At 30.6% G+C, this 26,236-nt stretch overlaps 1 long non-coding RNA gene across 1 annotated transcript; it reads left to right on the forward strand.

Moving 5' to 3' along the window:
• The first annotated feature begins 7,736 nt into the window (after window positions 1-7,736).
• On the forward strand, window positions 7,737-9,992 carry LOC143079968 (uncharacterized). The gene is made up of 3 exons (XR_012979567.1): window positions 7,737-7,856; window positions 8,462-8,608; window positions 9,441-9,992. It is a non-coding gene; the product is annotated as an uncharacterized LOC143079968 (long non-coding RNA).
• The last annotated feature ends 16,244 nt before the right edge of the window (window positions 9,993-26,236 follow it).

Below are 26,236 nucleotides of genomic sequence, written 5' to 3' on the forward strand. Positions count from 1 at the left end.
TGATGTGAGCATGCGCAATTATTGAGACAACCTAAATTGCTTATTGAAAAAAATATCACTAGTTTAACTGAATAATAATTTTTGTAAATATGTCTTCCTGTCTTTTATTTAATGTGAGCAGATATAGACCTAACGTTGATACGCAATATTTATACATACACACTATTCTTGTCTTGACACTTTGAGAGTTTTGATATCAACATTAATCTCAGTAGATCATGTGTGTAAAAAGTTGCTATAAATTTTGAACAGTTCATTAAAAATCCCGATTCATATTCATCATCATTAATTACACTTTTCTTCTGATTAGAACAAGTTGAAACCAAAAAATGGAATTAAGGAAATTGATATACATGTACATGTATATGAGAAAGCATGCTATGAAGTTTATCTCCATTAATGAAACATAGCATCTATATGTATACATCAAGGGTCAAATGTTGGCTTGAACATTTTTTTTTATGGAAATATAACAATTTGAATCGAGAATATCTTGCAATATTTGTCATTTATTTGGGCTTCCCACTGTGCATACAAGCATATCGATGGAGTTTGTTTGAGAACTCCTACATTTATATTTTCCTACTATTTTTATATAAAGTGGATGCCCTTTTTTGCAAAGAATTTGTTAGCAAATTTAATTGAAAGGCAATCCTAAATTTACATTTTATGAGTTGGTTCAGAAATAGCTGCATTTATAAATTCGATTAGCCTAGTAAGGTTGTATTTCGCTACTGTAACTATAGATTGATAGGCATTAGATGTAATCTTATACGTCATCAACTGATAAGATTGAATATCCCTCCGGTATATTTCACTTCTCTTCAAGAGTCTAATTTGTTTTTTATATGTAAAATTTATTCATTGGTTAATGTAAGAGAAAAATATCGAAAACAGAAGCTTAAAGTGTGTTTAAAAGAAGATGTAGGGTAAATAACTAATCGACAAAAAATCAAACTTAATAGAGACGTAAAAACGTTTATAAAAATCAAGTATCAATTTCTGTGTTGTCGTTCTATTCATTTGTTTCTCTTGTCTAATTTACTCACCTTTTATAATCTCAAATATTGTTAATGAACACATGTCCTACAGATGGGTGCAGTCCTAAACTGTACAGCAAGTTAACTTGATAACCAGTCATTTGGGCTAGTCAAAGTTAACCTGTGACCGGATTTAGGACTGCTCTGACCAGTCCTAGGACCAAAATCTAGTTAACTTTATAAGCGGACTTGGTCCTATGACTTTTTTTTGTCTGCCAATAAGTTATCTTGGAAACAGGTCCGCTGTTGATATAAGTTAACTTCGAACCAGTCCTGTCATAAGTTAACAGAAGTTAACTTCGAAACTAGTCCTGCCGTGAAGTTAACATAAGTTAACTTCGAAACCAGTCCTGCCATAAAGTTAACATAAGTTAAATTTTGCTTTGGCAAATCCGATTGAAACCAGACCTGTTCCCAAGTTAACTTTTGACTGGTCTGCTCAACACTAAGTTAACTTGTAACCAGGACCGCTCTACATTGATTTTTAAAAAATATTTTTAATATCTTTGAAAATAAAGTACGCATAAAACGTTGCTGTGATCTTCCAATCTATAAATTAAAAAAACGATCTCGGTTACAATGATAAAAGGGCACTGAATATATATTCCAATACCTATCAAATTCAACCATATTTGCACTTTATTATGAATATCTATGCAAGGCCGTATATATTAGATAATATGAGGCAGGCAATACCTGTAAATGGGGACGAAGTCTGTATGAATTATTTTTTTGTAACTTAAATATTTGTTCAAAGAAAGAAACGGAAATACCGTAACGTTTCCGATTTTGGTTCTGTTTTTAGGGATTTTAGTTGTGACGTTATTTAAATTATGACGTCATATGCAATGTAAACAAAGAAATGCGTTTACTTTACTACATTGGTTAGAGGTATAGGGGGAGGGTTGAGATCTCACAAACATGTTTAACCCCGCCGCATTTTTGCGCCTGTCCCAAGTCAGGAGCCTCTGGCCTTTGTTAGTCTTGTATTATTTTAATTTTAGTTTCTTGTGTACAATTTGGAAATTAGTATGGCGTTCATTATCACTGGACTAGTATATATTTGTTTAGGGGCCAGCTGAAGGACGCCTCCGGGTGCGGGAATTTCTCGCTACATTGAAGACCTGTTGGTGACCCTCTGCTGTTGTTTTTTATTTGGTCGGGTTGTTGTCTCTCTGACACATTCCCCATTTCCATTCTCAATTTTAAAGAAACGCTATCATCAGGTAACGTTTTTTCATATCTAGGAATTATTAAAAATGAAATTGGTATTGCGCGTTCCTTCCTATTTTATTCTAGACTGATAAATATATATTTTACTCAAAGTTTCATACAAACGAGACCGGAAAAAGGAAGTACATTGTACATTTCTGCGCAGGTCCGGGATTTCAAAACACGACAAAAAAAATTTGAACGATTTTGAGTTCATTAGTACAATGAAAAATTATCTTTGTTTCGTAGTATAAACATCGAAAATAAAGTAGAATTAATACTTTCGTTATATAAACAGGATTAAATACAAATATTTGAAAATAAAGTACGCATAAAACGTTGCTGTGATCTTCCAATCTATAAATTAAAAAAAAAAACGATTTTGGTATATCTATGCAAGGCCGTATATTAGATATTAGTTATACGTCCTTGATCTATGTAGATACAATCAGCAATATTTTAATTTCAGGATAGATTATACAAAATAAAAGCATCATTAAAACACATGACTACAAAAAAATTTCTGCACACATTAAGAGTCCCAGCATGTCCTCATATTATTCAATATATTGACATGTAACAAAATTTCAGTAGTTTTGATACCTTAGGCACACTTTTAGTACAAAATTATTTGACCGCATCGACAAAATTTTCAATAGATGGTCGATTGAAACGTAAAAATAAACATTAAACTGGTACGTAAAATTCAAGTCACATCGTATCTCAGCAGATAAGGAATTGCTTTGAACAATAGTAAACTGAGCAAAATTCACAGTAGATTCAGACTATGCAAAAAAAAAAAATTTTAAATTTAACAAATATATTATATAATATATGAAAACTACCCGTTTTTAATTTCTTGCGTCAGAAGCACTTTTCTGGATTTAACTCCATCAGGAACGCTCAAAACCGAATATAAGTGAGCTCTTTGATTTATATAATATAAGGTTCGAAACATTTGCGGAGCTATATGTATTTTATTACGTTTGAAATAGGGATTTTCCCGTTTGCTATTTGTAGTAATTATTACAGATTACAGATACTGGTTTTGTAACAGAATGTACTATTTATACATTTGATGTGAGGTGCATAAGGCACGAGGAAAGTTTTGGCGGTTTTTACGGGTGGGGTTAAATGGTTCTATATAAAGTTTGGCATTTAAATGTATTAGTATCGAAGGTGTTCGCAGTTACGTCGAATTGAAGTTGGTCACATAGGTATATATGCAGTTGCTGCTGTGTTTATTGTACGTACAGGCGTTAGAGGTATTAGCCGGGGGGAAAGAAACGATGCGAAAGAGGAGCAATGTCATATGTCATGTATTTATATATTGTTTCAATCGAAGAAAAATGTACAATAAAGTAAAATAAAATATTGTTTCGCAAGAGCAAATAAGATGTTACTGTGAGCAACTAATCCTATATCTGTGTTTGTCTTGTTTATATCCTATTGAATTTAGAGATTAAATACTTTAAATTCTGGCGAGCAGTGCGAGGGAGAATTTAAATGACAAAAAATACCCTAAAAAAAGAATGATATCTTTTGATTTAAAAGCAAATCGTCACTTTGTCTTTTTTCTTTATTTACAAGTGATTGACGAAGTACAAGGCTCTTTAATTAGTTCTTTAAATTTCATTCGGATTAAGTTATTTTGTTCTTCAAACTTTATGTAAACGCTCGGGCGATTTACACGCATGTTTTTTTAGTGGCGTTAGCATCTGCTGGCACCCTGCATAATCCAACCCTGCATAAGCCATTATGAAAATTCGCCCATCAAACAAAAAAAAAAAAAAAATCCTGTAAAGTGTATTGATAGACGTTTTAGAAAAGTCGATACTACTGTTGTCGCTCGTGTTGGAATGAAGATGAATACAATTTGATGTTGGGGTCATCTCTAAAATTATAAATACTCTACCGTTTTTTTATTACCTGCAGGTATGGCCACTGGAATACATTATTTATAGTATGCAAGACATGATCAATTGAGCATCGTTAGAGAACAACAATTTATCATTAAATGTGAATTTTAAAATCAACTACGTTGTAAATTTGTAAATTGAAGATAATTATAACCATACATGTAATTCTAATTATGCAAAATGTAATAAAATAATAAAGCAAATTTATTTCATTCTCAGATTCAACAAATTCTTGCAAAAAATAAAGGAAAAATGGATGAACTCCCAATCGAAACAAACTATGGTTTTGCTTTCATTCTGATACGATTTAGAAAATATAAGAATTAAAAAAAAACTATTTGGAAAACACGAACCCCCTTTTACATAAGATGAATGCTCGATGATTTATTTTAAAATACAAATTTGAGATTTTATTGTTTACTTCCTTAAACATAGATTAGACCGTTGGTTTTCCCGTTTGAATGGTTTTACACTAGTAATTTTTGGGCCCTTTATATCTTGTTGTTCGATGTGAGTCAAGGCTCCGTGTTGAAGGCCGTACTTTGACCTATAATGGTTAACTTTTTTTTAAATTGTTATTTTGATGGAGGGTTGTCTCATTGGAACTCATACCACATCTTCCTATATCCATTATATGGCTGGGTAGCATTTGTTTAATGTCTCCCGAAAAGTCCAGCCCATAATTGAAATATTTGTTTTAGTTCGTTCCTTTGCTGTCTCTATAAAGTTCCAAACGACTCTCACTGTCTCTTACCGTCTTATTGCATCGACACTCGCACACTTTATTGTATTCAAAATTTGTATAATCCCTTTTTTCCCTCGGCGTTTGCCGTCTTAATTGATGTCTCTTATATGGTGTAGCCATTGGTGGACAATTGAACTTGAAAATAAATTGAGCTCTGAATTTCCATAAGGGTTAAGTTTATGCCAAGTTAAGAAAAAAATTGTCAAACTATGACGAGTCGAGAGTGTTAACAAGGATATCAAATAAAATTGAGATATACTGTCTTGAATGAAGACTGATAATTTGTTTTATTTTAATATTGAACATTTGTACTTCATCCGACGTGGGATATAACGATTTACATACTAAATAAAAGAGACACAAAGTACCAACTCAGAGTACTCGCCGGTTTCCGAATGTATAAGGGGACATTCATTTATTTATTAGTTGTTGTTGACTCTGAGCTAGCTTTCAGTAAATGCAATGTTTTCTTATAGAAAAAGTGATTGAAATGTTGTAGTTATAGTTATTCAGGTACGGATTACCAATCCGAGATCACGGATTATCAGTCTGAGATCACGGATTATTTTTTTAGTGTGTCCCTTTATGGCTTTCTGATATATATATATACGGCTGTACACCCTTTAACCTTATTTTTACAAGATGTTAAAACAAGATAAATTATTCACAAGCGTATTTATAATAATTTATCTAAAAATGTAATTATTTAACCTTTACTGGTTCTTAAAAAATAAATTTGATCTTCTCCTGAGTACTTTAACAAGTACAATTGTTTAAGATTTATTTCAACAGTACCAAATACGCCCAAACAAGTACAATGCAACACAATTATTTAGTATTTGTACTTATTGAGATGGTCCCCACATCATATAGTATTCATTTTTCATCCCACTCGAGCGCCAGCAGTAATGTCGACTTTTCTAACACGTCTAATGAGATGTTTTATATTATCCTGATTTAAAGTAATTTCTCGCAATTTGATTGGCTGATATTGTCCTAATAAATTTCAGTACAATTTTTTATTACGTCAATTGAAAATATCTCCCTTATTTATTACGTCAATTGGAATTATCTCCCTTATAACATTGACCTAATAAAAAAAAAAGAAAATTTGAGTTGATTATATACATGTAAAGGCAACAGTAGTATACCGCTGTTCAAAACTCACAAATCCATGGACAAAAAACAAAATCGGGGTAACAAACTAAAACCGAGGGAAACGCATTAAATATAAGAGGAGAACAACGACACAACACCGAAACGCAACACACACAGAAACAGACCAAGCAACAGACAAAACACCACGAGAATAACAAATATAACATCAAAACCAAATACAAGAATTTGGGATAGATAAGTACCGTGCCACGTCTTATCTAAAAAATAAGAGAAAACACAAACGACTCAACGTTAAAATGCAACACACACAGAAACGAACAATATTATAACAATGGCCATCTTCCTGACTTGGTACAGGACACTTTTAAAGGGGAATAAAAGTGGTGGGTTGAACCTGGTTTTATGGCATGCCAAACCTCGCACTTTAATGACAAAGTTAAATATAACATTGAAATGACAACATACTATTACAGGACTACAATACAAACAAAAAGGAGACCATATTAGACAAAGAAAAGCATGATTAATAGACAACAAAAGCATCAAGTATATGTAAGTCCTAATATTTTGAATTTTTCACAGTTTTAGATTAAATATCTAAAATATGTTAGGTTGATATTGTCCTAATATTGTATTTTTTTAAAAAATATTATGATATGTAATATAACAAAATCAGGATAAATTCGTTACACAATGTTCAATTGTCCTAATACGGAATTTATCGGGTCAATGAAATTCATATCGGGTTTGGCTTCGCCTCACCCGATATGAATTTTATTGACTCGATAAATTGTCGTATTAGGACAATTGAACACTGTGTTACTAATAGTATCCGAATTTTCGCTAAATTCAAATCATCATATAGAGTGTATTACACAGATCAACGGTCGTATCCTTTATATGTCACTCTATATAAATGTAGATAAACTAACCCAGTTCGGTTCCTCTAAAACGGAATGATGCCCTACTTGATATGGTCGTGCCTAATATCCGTGTATGGGTCAAACTAGTTATGTGAACTTAATTGAATAAATGTTCGATAAGGTAACTTAAGGCTCGAAATATTCTTCTTTGATGGACTTCTTTTATTTAGCAGAATTATTGAATTAAGCTATAAAATTGAGAATGGAAATGAACATGTTAATGGTATTTCAAACAAAATATATATTTATTTGGGTTCAATAAGTTTCATTTGAAAACCAACATATTGTGTAATAGCCTAAGGGATAAACAATGTAACTGTGGTAAATTACTTGTAGTTTAAAAATTATATCCTTTTTCGTGCATTTTAACAGTACAGAAAAAACACATCGGCGACATAATGATATACAGTTTATCATTAAGACAAGTATACGTAATTCAATGGAAATTTTCAATCTTCATATAGAAAATTGAGAAATAATGTATTGAATGAAGACTGATGATTTGTTTTATTTTTATATAGAACATTTGTACTTTATTCGACGTGGGACATTACGATTTCCATACTAAAAACCTTCAAAATGGCGTGCATTGAGAGTTGGAAGTCACTGAATGTTCTCAACAAATTTCTTTTAGTGTCAACTATAGTTGCAATATTTTCGCTTATCATGGGAGTGTCTACTCCATTTTGGATAACAGTTCATATACCAGAAAAATCATTGTCGTTTACTGAAAATTTTCAAGCTGATTTTTACGTTCCTTCGGTGAATTTTAATCAGTACATAGGACTTTGGCAGTGGTGTATCGGAGGTAACGGTTGTATTGATTTAGGTTGGATATCCATGTTAATATCCAACACTGATTGGCATGCCTGGCCTGATGAACTTAATACACTCATAGGTAAGACTACTGTATGATATTTTCTTAATTGAATTTAAGATCAAAACAAGATGCATAATTTAAAATTCTGTTTGAAGGAAAACTAAACGCTGCTATGTCATTAATATTGACGTTAGGAATGTCCTATGTTTTTTTTTTATTCCTATGTATACTATGTTCATGCATGATAAGAAAAGGATATTTGATATTCATCCATGACAAAAATTCATTACATGTACAAGAAATACACACAACAAGCAAAGGAATAGCGCTTTTATTGTTGCTATTCATCTCAAAGTTACTGTGAGCCTTCAACACGGAGCAAATGAAACTCATCTCACTACAAGTTTATAACGGTCCCTGTCATCAATGTGAGCGTAGGTAACTAGGTAAACACTGCTTTTCAACCAGAACTTTGATAGGACCTGCTATTTCGTCAGAAAAAAACCCACTTTTATAATGTCAAAATAGGCAAAGTTGACGTTCCAGAATTTTACCAGCTGACACCAGCATGTAATCCAAATCATCATATCCTTTTACTATAAAACAAAATAAATTCGTTCGGGAGCTTCCCCCGAGATATTATAAGAATATATGTAACTTATTTTTCTTTGCATCACTTTAAGATTTCTGGATAGCAACAAGAGCGTTTGCCACGCTTGGACTTGTATCTTCTGTGATTGTAACTGCATTATTTCTATGGTTCCTTTGCAGACGAACAGGGATTGGAGGTTGCTCTCATGGTTTTATCGTGATTGGATGTTTTATTACAGGTGATTTGATATGATTTTTTTTAGGGTACATAATGGTATTTGGTTCATAAGAAAATGAAAATTGCTTTTCATTATCTAAAATCGATACTTGGTGAAAGTATGTTTCTAAAATTTTCAGTTTAAAAGTTGGCATACTTTCATAGAGAAAAGATAAACTACAGAAATACCACACTCCAAGGAAAATTTCAAAAGGAAAGTCCCTGATAACCAATGTTTATAATAAACCGAAAAACCAAAAGTTCAAACTACATCAAAGGTATGGATAACAACTGTCATTTTCCTGAAAGTTGATCTTTGTAAAATAAGTATATGAATTGATGTTTAAGATTTACAAAACTTAAATATTCTAAATCAATTTTCAACAAAGAGAATTCGTAACTATTGTTTCACTAGTTAATCAGTGTAACGTAACAAATTTGATCAAAACAAGCGGCTTAATAACTTCATCAGATGACGAGCCAAAGTTACTCTTTGTGAGTCCATTATAATTAGTGATGTCACAAAAGCATAATAGAATCTATCCCTCCCGGCAGGACAACACACATTAAAAATATCCAAGGGCTTCAACAGATATATTACAACAAACATGTTATTATATCTGGTATTTTTGAAATATATTTCATAAACATATCCTTATTATCACTGCCTTCACTCATAAACAAAAGTTCATTTTTTTGCTCGCTTCTATACAATACATGTATCAGTGTACAAAATAAAATAACATCCTTAAGGATGATTTCATGAGGTTTGCCCGCCAGACAGTTCTTGTTGTTTATTTGTAGATATGAGTCACAGGCCTACTAAAAAAAAGAGTTATTCATTTTATTTTCAGGTGGATTACTAACCGTTTCTGTGGCAGTGTTCTATACAGCAGTCAATAAACTAGCCAGCAATCAAAATATCAAGATAAGTTTTTCCTTCGGGATGACCTGCATTGTGGCCATTTTGTACATTGTCAATGCAATGGACTTACACTAGTATTTGCTTTATGTACTGGGACTGTTACTATCAGAAGAAAAAATACAAAATTACGTAAAGATGATGAGTGTGCTACCTATTGAGTTTAACACTTTCCAGTGATGCCTATTGCTTATATATTTATTTTGTGACTTTTACCCAGAATAGGTACATTCCGTCAACAATGAATACATGTAACATCTAGCAAATATCATATATGTGTATTTGCAAGTTGGATACATGTACATAAAATATATCAGATATATAAATCAAAGAATGTTTTATCTTGGCCGTTGGAGGTGCTTCTATATTTTAAGAAAATTATGTGGTTTTTTTGGTTACAAAAGCGACTTATATCGAGTTCAAAAAATCTTCGGAAATATTAAAACTGTAATGTGCTAATGTATCTACACTACCAATAATTTACCCACGCTTTTTTGGTACATTTCTACCTTCGTGCATATCAGTACTGTTAGGAAAGACAGAAAACTTATAATGTTATACTTTCTTTGAATTCAGTACTGTTTCAGTACTGTTTCAATACTGATTTTTTTAGTACTGTTTCAGTACTGTTTCAGTACTGTTTTTTTCAGTACAATTTTAGTACTGTTATTTTCAGTACTGTTTCAGTACTGATTTTTTTCAGTACTATTTTAGTACTGTTATTTTCAGTACTGTTATTTTCAGTACTATTTCAGTACTTATTTTTTCAGTACTGTTTCAGTACTGATTTTTTCAGTACTGTTTCAGTACTGTTTTAGTACTGATTTTTTCAGGACTGCATAAGGACTGATTTTGTCAGTACTGTTTAAGGACTGATTTTGTCAGTACTGTGTCAGTACTTTTAGTGTATTCATTTTATTAGTACTGGTTTTGTGATCTTCTGTTTTTAGTAAATACTAACTTTTCAGGTTTTTTATATTTATCAATATCAGAAATGTGTTTACATTGTATTTACGTATAGCTGTATTAGTTGATTTTGGTGTGTTTCTTTGTTGTTGTTTTTTTTTTTTAAATTTGTATGCATATTGTTTTAAATAAATTGAGACCTAAAAACTAACAAATTAAGTAAGTATAGAATGGTATACTGTGACATATTGACGACTCTTTTTAATTTATGTTCTTATATATTGTATCTTGTGTAGACACCTCAGATTCAATATTGGTCTGTATTATCGGAGAAATTTGGACAGATGTACATCTGTTTGAGTACAATTGATATTAAAATATAGTTTTGATTATTCTGTGATAATATTTCTACTTGTAGTATCCAACATGTCTACGCCTAGATTAACTGTTGAGATTGATTTATCAGCGACGTGAAAAAGACTAAAGAAAAGTCTCAAAAACTATTTCCTGTATAAAAAAAGAACAATTCAACGAAGGTAAAACAACATAAAAGAGGGAAGAAAGATACCAAAGGGACAGTCAAACTCATAAATTATTGGTAGTGTACCATTTCAATAGCCAACATTACATATGCAAAATTGCATATTTTCCTCATCAATTCCTACCAATAATGCTGGCATAAATCATTTTAGCGCGTTGCTAAATCTAGAAAATGGTCGTATTTATATATAAAAAGTAGTTGTAAAACAGAGCAGCAAATAGACACATTTATATATATTTTTTTTATTTTTCCCAACTCAGCCCCTTTAAGTTGTGTTATTGACAAATTGTGACAGATAACACCAAGAGTACCTAGTATGTTGATTTATTTTTTACATCAGATGCAGAATTCAAATTTTGACAATAAATTTATTTTCAGTGATGTTCAAGGTCATTATAATTTAAAATTCAAAACTTATTAAAAATAGAAGTGCTTTTAAATTTTAAAAAAGGTAAAGCTAAAACCGAGTAAGTAATCGGAGGTTTACATGAGGGAGATAATTTCCTTAATGTTTTGACAATTTTGTTTTTTCATGTTGAAATAAATGCGATCGATTATATTTTATAAGTGGTTTATCCCCTGGACATGACAATAGTATGGACAATCGTAGTATATTGACAGGTAGCTCTGTAGTAATAATTTATCATAAAGTAAAATTACAAAAATACTGAACTCCGCGGTAAATTCAAAAAGGGAAATCCCTAATCAAAATCAAAATCAAACGCTCAAAAACATCAAACGAATGGATAACAACTGTCATATTCTTCACTTGGTACAAGCATTTTCTTATGTAGAATAAATTCAATTTTTATACTTAAAGTTCACTTATACCAGCCTCATATATTTTTCTCCTGTCTATACTATCGCCAGAACATTTCAATGCTCTGTTTACATGTAGGTTTGCCACAAGACAAAGAAGGTTTAGGGGAGAACAATTTGTAAAGACATGTACACACTTTAAAAACATTGTAAGCAAATAATCTTACTAGTTTTATACATGAAAAGACATAACTTTAAAATAGTTGTATATACAAAAAGACAATATGTTTATACTGAATGTTCCCGTAAAATGCACAAACAGCCATGCTCAATTCAATTTTGCTCATTATTGCATAGTACATGCTACTGAATTTACATATCAATAAAAGAAACACTTGTCCGAGTTAAAAAAAAAATACTTTGAAATTCTTCTCGTGGATAATAATACACATAAACTAAGACCTTTAGCTATCTCATTCTAATTGTTTTCCATGTGTCATTTCGAGGTCTTTTATCGGCGATTATGTGGTATGAGCTTTGCTCATTGTTGAAGGCCATACAATGACACATTGTTGTTATTTTCGGTGTTATTTTGTCTCTTGTGGTGAGTTGTTTCATTGGCGACATCTTATTTCTATATTTTTTATACGCACAATTGTTCCAAATTGTCAAGTAACACGAGAGAAAATTTGCGATTTAAACTTTGATACAGACCTGACATGTGGACTTTCCACCTGTGATATATTTTATACGCAAAATTGTTTCAAATTGGTAAGTTACACGAGAGAACATTTGCGATTTAAACTTTGATACAGGCCTGACATTTGGACTTTCCACCTGTGATATATTACCTATAATCCCAATAGAATTTACCAAAGTGAAGAAAAGTCATATTGTATACGCAAAATTAATTCAAATTGCCAGGTTACACGAACGAACATTTGCAATTTAAACTTTGATTCAGACCTTGCATTTAGACTTTCTACTTGTGATAGATTACCTGTAATTCAAATAGAATTTACCAAAGTAAAATAAAGATGTTCACACATTCCTTAAAAGTAATCTTGCACAAACTACAAAATTTGTATACACCTGGAAAATATTTTTATGGATGGAATATTCACAAATTGCCTTAAATTCTTCAACCAGATTTGTATAAATTATTCTTTTGTAATTAATTTTCCCTTCATTCTAAACGGGTTTGTGAAGAAACAATGATTTTCATACCTTCCATTCTACCATCTAAATGTAAATACAAATGACAATATGCAATTGAAAGCATTAAATATTTGTTTTTAAATTTTTTTTGAAGCCTCAAACATTTTTTTTTAATTTTTGTGGAAAAGAAACACAGTGTGTTTTGCCGATTTCATCTTTTGTATTACTATGAATTGATACTGCTTGATACTTTCGTCTAGCCACTTGTTATTTTCAATGTGTTGGAGATAATCATTTGTGATTTAAGCTGTACTTAATTCATGGAGTGTGTGTTTTTTCATTCGTTCTTTTATAATTAGAACCATGTATACTTTAAAAGTATAGAAAAACACAGAAGGCATAACTGTTATCGATATACTATATATGAGAACTATGACGTAACATACATACTTAAGGAAAATTGTCTTTCTCCATACAGAAAATTTATCAATACAGTCCTCAATCAGCATTCTTATTTAACAATGTTTAATGTAAGTTGACATCGATATTATTACAGAAATTTCTTTATTCTCAATCTTATAATTAATTGCCAAGGGTTATCAAAAATAAGCAAGTAACAAACTATTCAATATGGTGTGCACTGATGGTTGGAAATCATCAAAAGTTCTAAACACATGTCTATTTCTATCAACAACAGTTGCAATATTAACACTGAGCATCGCATTTTTTGCTCCTTTTTTGATAACAATGATTATACCTGAACATTCATGGTCATTTACAGAAAGCTTTGAAGCCGATTTTGTCGTTCCCTCGAAAAATTTTAAAGCATTTTTGACAAAAATTATGGAAAATGGTCAGTACTAAGGACTATTTCAGTGCTTTATCGGAGGAAACGGTTGTATTTCAATAGAGTGAATATCCTGGTTTATATCTTCCACGTTTTGGCATGCATGGCCAGATGAGCTTAATGCACGCATAGGTAAGAATAATTCACTTTATTCTAAAACTTAAACTTATAAGGATATTCAGAAGCCTCTGTTCATGAATGGAATGATAAATAAACGTTAAAAAAAATCGAGATTTTTATCTCTTTCACAATGAGAGGTTTGGGGGGTTGTTGGAGTAATTAAAATTTCATTAGCACACATCTTACATCTTAAACAATCAGAGAAAAAATAATATAGTTGATTAAAACTTTTGTATGAATGGCAATTGTTATATTATAGTCCGTTTCTGTGTGTGTTAAATTTTAATGTTGTGTTTCTGTTTTGTCGTAGTTCTCTTATATTTGATACGTTTTCCTCAGTTTTAGTTTGTATCCCGGATTTGTTTTTTCTCTATCGATTTATTAATTTTGAACAGCAGTATACTACTGACTGCCTTTATTTGGATGGATGAGGAATCCTTTTTTTTTTTATACATCACACTTTTCTAATGACATGTGGCCAATGTATCCTTCTTCTTTTAGGATAGTACACTTTTGTATGCGCAATCCCTCTGTGTAGAAAAACATTTAAGGCATAACTTTGATCTTAAATGATAATCTACATTCAACATATTATTATAAGGATTCATTCGTATGGCTGATAGCCTTGAATACAAAATAAGAAAAAAGTTGCTGTTGTTTGTCAAAATGCATGGATGTATGCCCCACACCTTTCTTTTCTATTTACATGCTTAAGTAAACATGTGACCCTAAGTTTCCAAAATATTTCTTAGAAATACCAAATAAAAAAATAGTGGTGCTTTGACCAAATATATATCTGTTAATGACTTACATATTTTTTACTGTAATGAAATGGAGGATCAATTTCCTACAACTATCTAGTTCAAGGTAATATTTTTTCGACCCTTTTTCGTATGCAACGTTCTACGATTTGGTGGTTTTACACCTAAAGATTTAGATTCTACCCACACACATATTTCCCCAAGGTCTAATTATTATAAAAAAAACCAAAAGGTCCAAGTATTACATTAGCTGTCCAAACTTATCAATAGATAAAAACGTGCCATTCGCCAGTTTTTAAAAAATACTGCAATATTCAAAAATGTACAAAATATGATGTTGTGCACAAATTGACCCCCTATTTGTTTAAAGTCATATGAAACTTCATATTAAAAAAATATGCATATGTTTTTGTATAACTGAATTGTTATTTTTTATTATAAAATTTATGTACACATAAGTATCTACTTTTTTCTCAAGAAAATTCTATAATTTGTCTCAATTTAGAAGAAGTTTACTTTTTTCATTTGCTCGCTTCCAGCAAACTTCGCCAACACGTTTTCCGTATGCAGCGTGATTGCAATAAGCAGGTGCCAATGGAAACTCAAACGTAAATATCGCTCCTTCTTTAAGTTGAACTATATTTTTTTGTAACTGTTATACACCTGCTTACCTGAATATCCATGCTTCGTTGTTGATTGTTTACAAACGGGTGACGATCGTTAAACTTCGGCTTTAATACACGACCATTAATAAGCTGCCATATTTTCACAACAACATTGACCAATTGAAATAGTTTTTGACGATTCTACAAAATGTATGCGATTTTTGTTTATAAAATCGTGCACATGAGAATAAATGTATGACAAACATGTATGCATGCATCGGTTCAAGAATTAGATTAATACTGTTTGTTAACGGTCACTCGTTTCATATGACTTTAAGACACAGTATAGAAAACATGTTTTTAATACTGAATGCATAATGATTGATTGCATATCATTGGTAAAAAATATTGCTGCGATATTTAAACATGAATATTTTTGAACATATAATTTAGCCCCATGTTTAAGTGCGTTTGAGGTATGCCATCTAATTAAGTTTGCTACAATAAATTCATGGACTGTAGTTGTTGTTTTCACCATCTTTATACATGTACTTGTGGTAAAATGCAAGATGTTGCTACTTTTCTCGGCTTTATTTCGGAAAGCTGCATCGGTGTTTGTTTTACTTTCAAACGTTGAAAGATTTCAATGCTTTATAATCGGTTTCCAAATAAAGCATTATATTCTAATGAATTAAGCAGACTGAAAAAAGGATTGTGAAATGTTTTGTTTTGTTTTAAGTTGTATCAACTGAAAACAAAACCACAACATTGACTTCTGTCAAACTAGGAAAACGTGATTTAGAAACAAAAGATTCGTAAACATTTCTATGGTATCGACAAAAACATAAATTAAGTATAAGAAATGAATAAAGATATAACTTGCATTACATGAAAAATTGATTTGCTCTCAACTAAACATTGATTAGACTTCTAATCATGAATGAGGGATACTTTGCAAACATTACATATCAAGTGTTCTTTATCAAATCATTAAATAATAAGGACTTTCCAAAATAAAGAGAAATACCAAAATATCCAGCATGACGTTCACTGATACTTGGAAATCATTAAATGTTCTAAACAAATTTCTTTTATTATCAACAACAGTGGCATACCTTTCGGGGAATATCGGAATCATTACTACATCCTGGATTACCATTGGTATACCTGAATATTCATTGTCATTAGTTAACAATTTTGAGGCTGATTTTTTTGTTCCTTCGAAACATTTTAATGTAACTTTCAATGCATTTATTAAAACTACGCATTCTTTTGGACTTTGGAGGTGGTGTTTCAGAGGAAGTAAATGTACTGATTCAGGTTTGATATCCCTGTTTATATCGAATACTGATTGGCATGCATGGCCTGATGAACTTAATACACTCATAGGTAAGTAGAATGTATATATTTGATAATTCAAATGTTTAAATAAGAATAATAAAAGAATTAATATATAAGCTTGAATGAGGAACAATTCTTTTGTGTCATGTCTCAGAAGTACACCTCATCCCCGAGGATAAGTCCCATTATGTATTTGAAATCCTCAAATGTAAAATAATATGTAAGGCATGATTTGTTTTCAGATTGATTAATGGATATAAGCTGCCAAATGCATGATCACCGATTTGATTTAATTTCTCATATTTGATGACAGTAACAGTCTTAAACTATATATCACATGTACTAAAGTTCATAATAATTATGAAGAATACATGGGCTCTTCATAAAGTAATCAGTCAGCATTTCGTACGTAGACAAGTCAAAATAACAAAAATACAGAACTACAGGTAAAAAAATGATAGGTCCCAAATTATTTGACATAACCAAAAGCTTAAACTAATGGCAAAACTGTCATGTAATATTCCGGGTAAGGTATATGCATTAATTTCCTTATGCAGAAAATTGTAAATTTAACCTGGTTTGATAGCTAGTTAAAACCTCTTGTATTTTATACTACTCGATATCTAATTGAACACCGAGATACATCCGGAAAGTGTTGATAGTCATACGCACGATATCAACATAAATAAAAAGAGACATACATGCACGTAAAATTGTTTGGTTTAAACATATTTTATTTACTCAATGCAAAGAGGAACAAACGAAAGTAGAACATACTTAAAAAGTCTTCTGCACAATACAATATATATATAACAATACAAATTGAACGTGAGCATGCATTAATTATTTATATCAAAAGCAACATAAATACTGCTAAACTACACTTTATAAAGGAGAGGGAATGAAGAAAAAACGACAGAGATAAGGATGATGATGTACGCTTTCCTTATGTAGATACTATACTATGAGGAATCGATTTGATCTCTTTATAAAATTAAATACTTGTTAAATAATTTGCACATTTTGATCGTAGGAAAGAGTTCATTTTCCAAAGCTTTATTTTTTATTTTATTTTTTGTTTGTTTTTTGTAATGTGTTTATTGGCAAAGAACTACATGTATATTAACAATAGTAAATAAGTTCATAATACATCAGCAAAATCGAGACAAGTACATACAGTTGATATTTTGAATCCTACTATAAACATATAATATTATTAATAAGAATTTGAAAAAAAAGAAAATCTTCATCTGAGGTAGCATGGATTGGGTAGATATTTTTATTACGTGAAAGTTAAACTTATAAAATCATTCTATTAGTTGGAGCCAGGGATTCCAGCAGGTGTACGCTCTTTGCAGTGGTTTATTTTTATAAAATATTATCTTTTCAATAAACAAATTTTCTTTAAGATAATTTTTTAAGGCTATACTATTTACTTGTCCACATTGCATTTTTGTTTTGTATATATAGTATTTAGTTAATAGTATTATGAGATTTCTTATGTAGTTTTTTTCTGTTTTTTTCTAATATCCCAAATAAGACAATATCTAAATTAAGTGGTAGTTCAATTTGGACTTTTGAATATATCCATTTATTAAGTTCTTCCCAAACATCAAAAACTTTTGGACATGTCCAGAATATGTGTTCAATAGTTTCTATTGAGTCCGAACAGAAAGTGCATTTATTGTTTTGTGAGACTTTAATTTTGTAGAGTAATTTATTAGTTCCCAAAATTCTGTGATTAATCCTGTATTGGAGCCACTGTAATTTTGAGTTTTTAGTAATGTAAAACGGAAGTCTGTATATTTTATTCCAAATAATATTATGTCTATTTAAGATTAAGGACCACTTTCCCTGTGATGTGATATTTGTTATTTTTTCATTTAAAACATTGTACATGTCTTTTGATCCTTTTGTAGATTTCATAAAAATAGAAATAGTAGTTGGTATAATTGGCCCATAAGGCTTGATAAGCTGATTACTTTTAATATTAAGACTTTTCATGTAGGAATAAACAGCTGACATTACTCCTTGAAATATAAGAAAGTTGGTATCAATATCATATGTTTTTTAAAATTCCTGCCAATTCATTAAATGTCCATCATTATCAATTAAATCATTTATTAGCCAGACGCCCTTTTCAGTCCATTTTTTATACAGAGGGATTTGATTCCCAATTTTAATTTCTTTATTATTCCAAAGATTAGATGTGATAAAATCGTATTCGTTCTTAATAGCTATTTTGGTTTGTAGTTCAGTCCAAGCATTAAAAACCTCCTGCCAAAAAGGATTTCTTACTTGTGTTCTTGGACCTACAAAGAATAATTCATTTAATTCAATTTTTTCAATACAAGTTAGTAACTTACAATAATTATTAGTTTGTTTGATTATTCTTCTTATCCAAGTTAGTTTTGATCCTTTGATGTATTGTTTTAGATTTAACATGTTAAGTCCACCCAGTTCATATATTTGAGCAATTGTTTCTCTTTTAATTTTGTCTGGTTTACCATCCCAAATAAAATCAAATAATATTTTTATGAATTGATTTAGTAATCCATTATTAAGATTTGGTAAAGTTAGAAATAGGTGATTGAGCTTTGAAATTATAAGACTTTTAATTATAGTAATTTTTCCAATTGGGGATAAGTATTTGTTAGACCAGCTTTTCATTGTTCTTTCTATCTCTTTAAATTTGGGTTCAAAATTTAGTGTTTCCATTTCTTGTAAGTCTACTGAATATTTAATACCCAAGAGCGTAAATCTGTTGGAACCCCACTCCAATCCCCACTTTACACACATTGTATCTTGGCTATATTTCTTTTTCCCAATCCAGACTACCTTTGTTTTCTCTAAATTCATCTTGAGACCAAACCATTCAGCATATAGTTCTCAAACACAAATAGATGCATCTAAGGACTCTGGAGAACCATTTAAAATAAGTGTGGTGTCATCAGCATATTGTGATATCAAAAATTCTGAGTCCTCAATAGTAATACCTTTTATATTTTCGTTTTTTCTAAGTAATATCCTAAAATTTCTGCACATAACAAGAAAATGTAAGGGGATAAAGGATCCCCTTGTCTGCAGCCTCTTTCAATTGTAAAAAAATCTGATAGAAAATTATTCTGCGTTATTGCTGATTTGGTATTTGTAAAAAAAGTTTTAACCCAATGTTTTATGGAATATCCAAAGTTGAAAAAATCAAAAACTTGTTCTGTGAAAATCCAGGATATTGTATCAAAAGCTTTTTCAAAGTCAATGACGAGGAGAATGCCTGGGATATCATTTTCCTCAGTGTAGTGTAGTAAATCGTATATTAGTCTGGTGTTTTCACCAATAAATCTACCAGGTATAAATCCTGTCTGGTCATTATTAATTAAGATTGTTAAAACTGACTTTATCCTTTCTGCAATACAACTTGATGCTAATTTATAAATATTATTTAAAAGACTAATTGACCGCCAATTCTTCATGTATTGTTTTGGTTTGTCACCTTTTGGTATGCAAGTTATAATACCTTGTTTTTGGGTAATAGACATTTCCCCTTGATTATAGCCATATTTAATTGATCTATGTATGAATTTACCTATATCAATCCAAAAAAATTTTGAGAATTCATTTGTGTATCCATCCGATCCAGGGCTTTTCTCATTTTTCATTCTTTTAATTGCATCAGTCAATTCTATAAATTATATTTCCCCTTCTAACGAATCTTTTATATTTTCAGATAATTTTGGTATATCTTTATGGGGTAAAGCATTGCTCAGATTAATAGATTTTATTGTCTCATTTTTGGAATATAGATTTTTGTAATAATTTTTCGCTTCGTTCAGAATTCGTTTTTGGTTTTCAATTATATTTCCTGATTTATCAATTAATTTAGGAATTGTTTCATTTACATAATTTTTTGTCTCTAAATTTATGAAATATTTTGAAGGTTTCTCTCCTTCTTCTACCCATTGTGTTTTTGACCTTATATGCATTGACCCCTCATTTTATTTTGTCTGAGAATTCTAAGAACTTTTTTTTTTCTATCTGTTCCAAAATTTCATCTGTTTGGGTTATTTCTTCCAACTTGTTTATATCTTCAGATAGCAAATGTTCTGATTTATTTGTTTCTTTCTTTTTAAATGAAGCATATGATATTGTTTTCCCCCTTATTTCAATTAACAGTGTTTCTAAAAATAATTGATCACTAATTGTGAACTCAATTTTACTAGAGTCTATTAAGTTTAGGTTTTCTCGATTATATACAAGAGAAGCATATTGCTCTTTAGTTTTATTTATTACCTCTTTGACAATATGGACATAATTTGGATCATACAGAAGAGAGTTGTTAAATTTCCATAAACCCCTCCCAATTCTGAAGTTATTAAGTTTTATTTGTAAAATAATAGGTGAGTGATCTGATCTATAACTCTTTTGTATCTTTAAGTCATGTACATTTGGATAAAAGCTCTGTGAAACTAAAAAAAAATCTAGTCTGGCCTGTTTTATAGGGTTTGGTTTCCTCCAAGTATATCTTTTACTTTCTGGATATAGTTCTCATAAGTTATCAGTTAAGTTGTAAATTTCCTTTATATCTAAAACTTTTTCCTTGGCTTTTGGATTATTTATATTTAAGTTATTAAAAGTATCAAGGTCTTGATTTTGCACTAAGTTATAATCTCCTGTCACAATGACGGTATGATTATCAAATTCTTCAATTATTTCACTAACTTTATCATAAAAATCAGGGCTGTCACTGTTTGGACCATATAATGTAATTAAAGTAATATTGCTATCTTCAATTTTAATATTCAATCCTAATAGATTACCATTTTGATCTTTTTTACTTTGTAAAATCTTATATTCAAAATTATTATAAATAAAATGGCCACTCCTCTTTGATTTGAAGAAAAGGAACTAAAGACACATTCTCCACCCCATTGATTCTTAACAAATTGTTCATCTTTTTCAGAACAGTGTGTATCTTGAAGACAATACATGCTACAATCGTTTGCTCTTAGATAGTCTAAAACATCTCTTCGCTTTTCAATTGAATTAAGTCCTTGGCAGTTGTATGAGACAATCTGAATAAGATTATTTTTCATTTAGAGTATAAATGACACAAATAGTTTGAATTATAATTTATATATAAAAGTCCCACACAACTGGCAATAAGTAAAGAAAAGTTAACACAATGTGTGTTATGTAGTAATGGTCTGGTCTCTGATTCAAACATGATGTTAATAGTAATACTTCTGCTATGATTTCTATATCTTCATGTATATTTGCCAATAAAATAATAAACAAAATAAAAAAACATTGTAAAGAAAAGAAATAAAAAAAATTGAGTAAAAAATAAAGGAAAATAATAAATAAGAGCAAGTTAAAAAATACAAGATATATACCTGCAAATGGTATAGTCACCCAGCTTACTGAAATTACAATTTATAGTCTTCTGTGGGGGGGGGGGGGGGGGGGGGGGGGGGGGGAGGTATTTGTTATACTTTGACCAAAGGTTAACATTATGAAATGATCATTCATTGAGTTGAAAATATAACTTGATTTATGAATAAATCATCTGTACTCATCACATCATTTTATTGCAGTTTTAATTAGTTAATATTTTTTAAATATACTGTGTACAGCTCTTGTTTCAAACTAAAAAAAAAATCCAAATGCAATGAATATCTTTTGAGTTATTTCCCTTTGATTGTGAAAAGTAGATTTGTGTTAAATCTTGAAATTATTTTTGTCTTTACTTTTCCTAAATTGTTACCTAAGAATGTTTTAACTAAAGTTTTTCTTTTTTTATTTTCAAGTTTCACTGTCAAGGTTTCATTGCATGTTTATGAACATCTTTGGTATAAATATTATCCATTAAGAAGTCTATCTTATAGTTCCTGAACATTAGTCCTAAAAGTGGAATATGTAAATGCAAACAATATATGTAACAACAAATTAACACCTACTACCTGTGTTTAAGGAGCAATGTAATGAGATATTGCAATGTATACCAAAGCTTCCTATTCAAAATATGAAGTCAAAGCTTATTGGACAATCATGACAATGTAAACTTTATGCTAATTCTGATCTCATCTACATTTATCCATGTGTACAGAAAAAGAAAGGCCTGCTTTAAATTTCAATTTAAGTTATGAGGAAATTAGTTATCACTGTTAATTAAGAAGCTACTTAAATTATTAAGTCTAAGTTATATGATTATGATAACATTGTTTTGTAGTAACATTAAAAATTGTGATTAATAATAATATACAAGTACACACCCGTAATATCGCGGGTCTGTGACTGAATTAAAGTATATAACTATGCCTAAGCCTTATTTTAGTAATTGGTATTGTCATCTGATAAAGTCATGTCGATTATAAGATACACAGTTTTCTCTGCTTTCAAATTTTTCTGTTTGAACCCGTCGACCTAAAACTTATCAATTATTGGAAATATTAATTATTTGGAAAACAGCATTGTGCTATATTAGTTATCTTAGAAAGTCTTGCTGATTGCTGAATAAAGCTACAATAGGGAACGATTTGACAATGATTGAATTTAGTAGTGTCAGCCCTTTGATTATGACCCGTGTATATAGCAAAATCCTAAATACACCGTTTGGTGGTGCGCCTGTCAAATGCGGAACGTACAGATAATGTAATAGCTAACAGGTGAATATACTATTGGTATCGGTATCGGATTAGACCCGGAACTTGTTAATTATTGGCAATATTAATTATGTGGAAAACAAAAGGGTCTGGAGTGGTGTAATTTTTAATCTACACCATTGTCCTATATAAGTTATATATAGAGTTGAATTCTTTGATTTGTCGTTTCTACCCGATGACGGCTGACAAATTGGACCTCGTAATTTTAGTATTATAGATATTAGTTCTGTTTTTACACATGTGTGTGTCTGTGTGTTTCCACATATTATGTACATGTATCATATTTTATTATATGTAGCCGTCATATTGAACCAATTAATTTTCTTTACCAGGATACATGTAAGTAAGTCATGGTAATATAGCGAGAGTTCTTGTACATCATTACATGTGTACATAAGTAAATCTTTTATCTATGAAACCTATATATATCAGATAAATCAATATGAAATTAATTCGCCATCTCAGAATCTAACGCAATGTGAGTAAAACGTACACCAAATTATTTTGATTGGTTTATGAATAATATAATGTAACTTAATTGGCTTAAAGTTTTGTTAGTACATGTACATCTAAATTTCAAGAATAATCATTTTCAATTGATAATTGGCCTTTAGCTTCTGAAACGGTGAATTGTCAAGTTTGATAACAACATGCTAAACATGCTAAAGGAATATATTTTGGTTTAAATACAAAGCAAAAGCAGAAAATTGGCAAATCAAAAAAGGCTAATACAATGCAACTATTTTCTAAAGCAAAACATAAATAAAAAAAAAATCAAAGCAAAAACACAACATAAATAGCAAAAGATAAGCACACATAAAAAAAAAAGATAAGCACACAACAACAAAAAATAGAATAAGAAAATGCAAAAACATCAAACAAGCGCACTTTTTACTTACTGTTCTTTTTTTTTAAAACCTGAAATATATATAATAAGTACATAGTTTAAGAAACATGGATATATATATATATATACATGTATATATTCATTTATAGATCTAAATAGCTGGCGGGAAAAACATGAAACATTTAAATAAATAACAAGCATGCTTGTCAAGAGAAGAAATTATATACATTGTATGCGCTTGTTATTTAAATACATTTCAATGACCATCAATATATTTTCAAAAGTAAATTAAGTGGATCATGGTGGCAAAATTAAAACAAACAATCCTCATTTATAAGGTAAGCAACAGAGAGCCTCCCTCCTAAGAAACCAATTATCTTTTGAGTTTTTACGTGTTTGTAGGAGAATACGGGTTCCGACAACCTTGATTCTTGTTTGCAGATGTTCCTCATTCCTAATTTTGTAAGCCAGCTTTGCAAGCTCATGCCTAGATTCTTTCATGACTGGGGGTAAATCATCAACAATGCGCATGTGTTTGTTTGACAAGTTATAACCTTTAGATAGAGCGTACTGCTTGTCTTCATGATGAATAAAGCGGACAATTATAGGAGCAGGCCTTCTAATCTGGTCTGATGTTTGCCTAGATGGAATACGATGAGCATTAGCAATAGGGAAGTTTTCGGCCTTTTCCTTATCTATTTTTAGATCTTGAATGAAAAATGTATTAAAAACCGCATGTACAGTGGAGATCACTTCTAACCTCTCATTAGAACTGTCAGGAGAACTATCATAGAACTGTTCTAACCTGTCCTAGAACAGTTCTACCTAGAACAGTTCTACCCTAGAACTGTTCTAAGTAGAACTGTCAGAATCAGTTCTAGGTAGAACTGACTAAATCAGTTCTAGGTAGAACTGTCAGGATCAGTTCTAGGGTAGAACTGTCTAAATCAGTTCTAGGTAGAACTGTCCAAATCAGTTCTAACCGTAGAACTGTCAGCAGAACTGACTAAATCAGTCAGGACTGTAGAACAGTTCTAAACTCTGACGTCACTGCAGTAAGGACACTTTAGAATTTAGAAGAAATAAATCACTTCCAATTACTTTGCTATATAATAGCAGATTTTCTATATTTCTTTCTGATCATACGTTACATGTACAAATATCGAAGTGAATAGGAGGTTATCCAACTCATCGGAGAAATATTTTTATAAGATTGCATAGGAAACATCATTGTTTACGTTTCTTCGTTCCCCGTTTTTAACAGTCTCTTCATACATGTCATAAATATATCTCTGCATTTAATTCATGGAATTTTAATCGTAATTTACCTTGTTTGCCTTGGATTTACATTCATTTAAGATTCTGTTTTGACAAATGTTCATACGAAAATTGTACAGTGGATGAATTATGGGATATTAATGATAAAAGTGTTGTATTATAACGTAAAAAAACTATATACATTTGCACCATCTCGTCAATTTAGCCAGACTTATCCATAACGATTCTAAATGATATCTGGGAGTCTGAAACTCAGAAAAATATACTCATCTGAACATGAATGAAGCATTTGCCATTGGACGTTCGGCTACAAACAAAATCATGCATTTTTCTTTGCCTTCTTCCATTTGTCTTCACATTATATTAACAGTATACTATTCCAAGAAGAGAACTTTCCATACATGTACTTTTTATTTTAAAATAAAGTATATGAATCAGTCATGTGAGTGTTGGATGATGCCGTAAAATAGTTTTGTTTAAAAAAAAAACATAACTGACTTAAAAATCACTTTAGTGACGGTTCATTATTATGGATACAGAGAGAAAATAAGGGTGCGCTAAATTTTTAGATATGGTATAAATACACCTTACCGCTATTTGTCTGCCATTACTGGATATCGCACAGGTTCCCGTAACAATTTGACATCATAAAACAAAATATCTGACGCCACAATGGAAAAGTGATTGTAGTATGCTTCAAAAGTTCAAGAGGCCGGGTCAGCCAGGATTAGCAATATAGGTGTAATGTGTTCCAAAGTTGGTGTCATTTTTATCATACGATCCGTCCTGACATAGAAATATTATTGGTTTACAATGAGGCCATATGTATTTACATGATAAGTGTAAATAAGTTCAGTTTTGGTTGATATGGTCAAATAATTTTGTTAAAACGACTCAGTCTGA

This window comes from Mytilus galloprovincialis, chromosome 6 (assembly GCF_965363235.1).
Source record: "Mytilus galloprovincialis chromosome 6, xbMytGall1.hap1.1, whole genome shotgun sequence".
NCBI classification, from domain to species: Eukaryota; Metazoa; Mollusca; class Bivalvia; order Mytilida; family Mytilidae; genus Mytilus; species Mytilus galloprovincialis.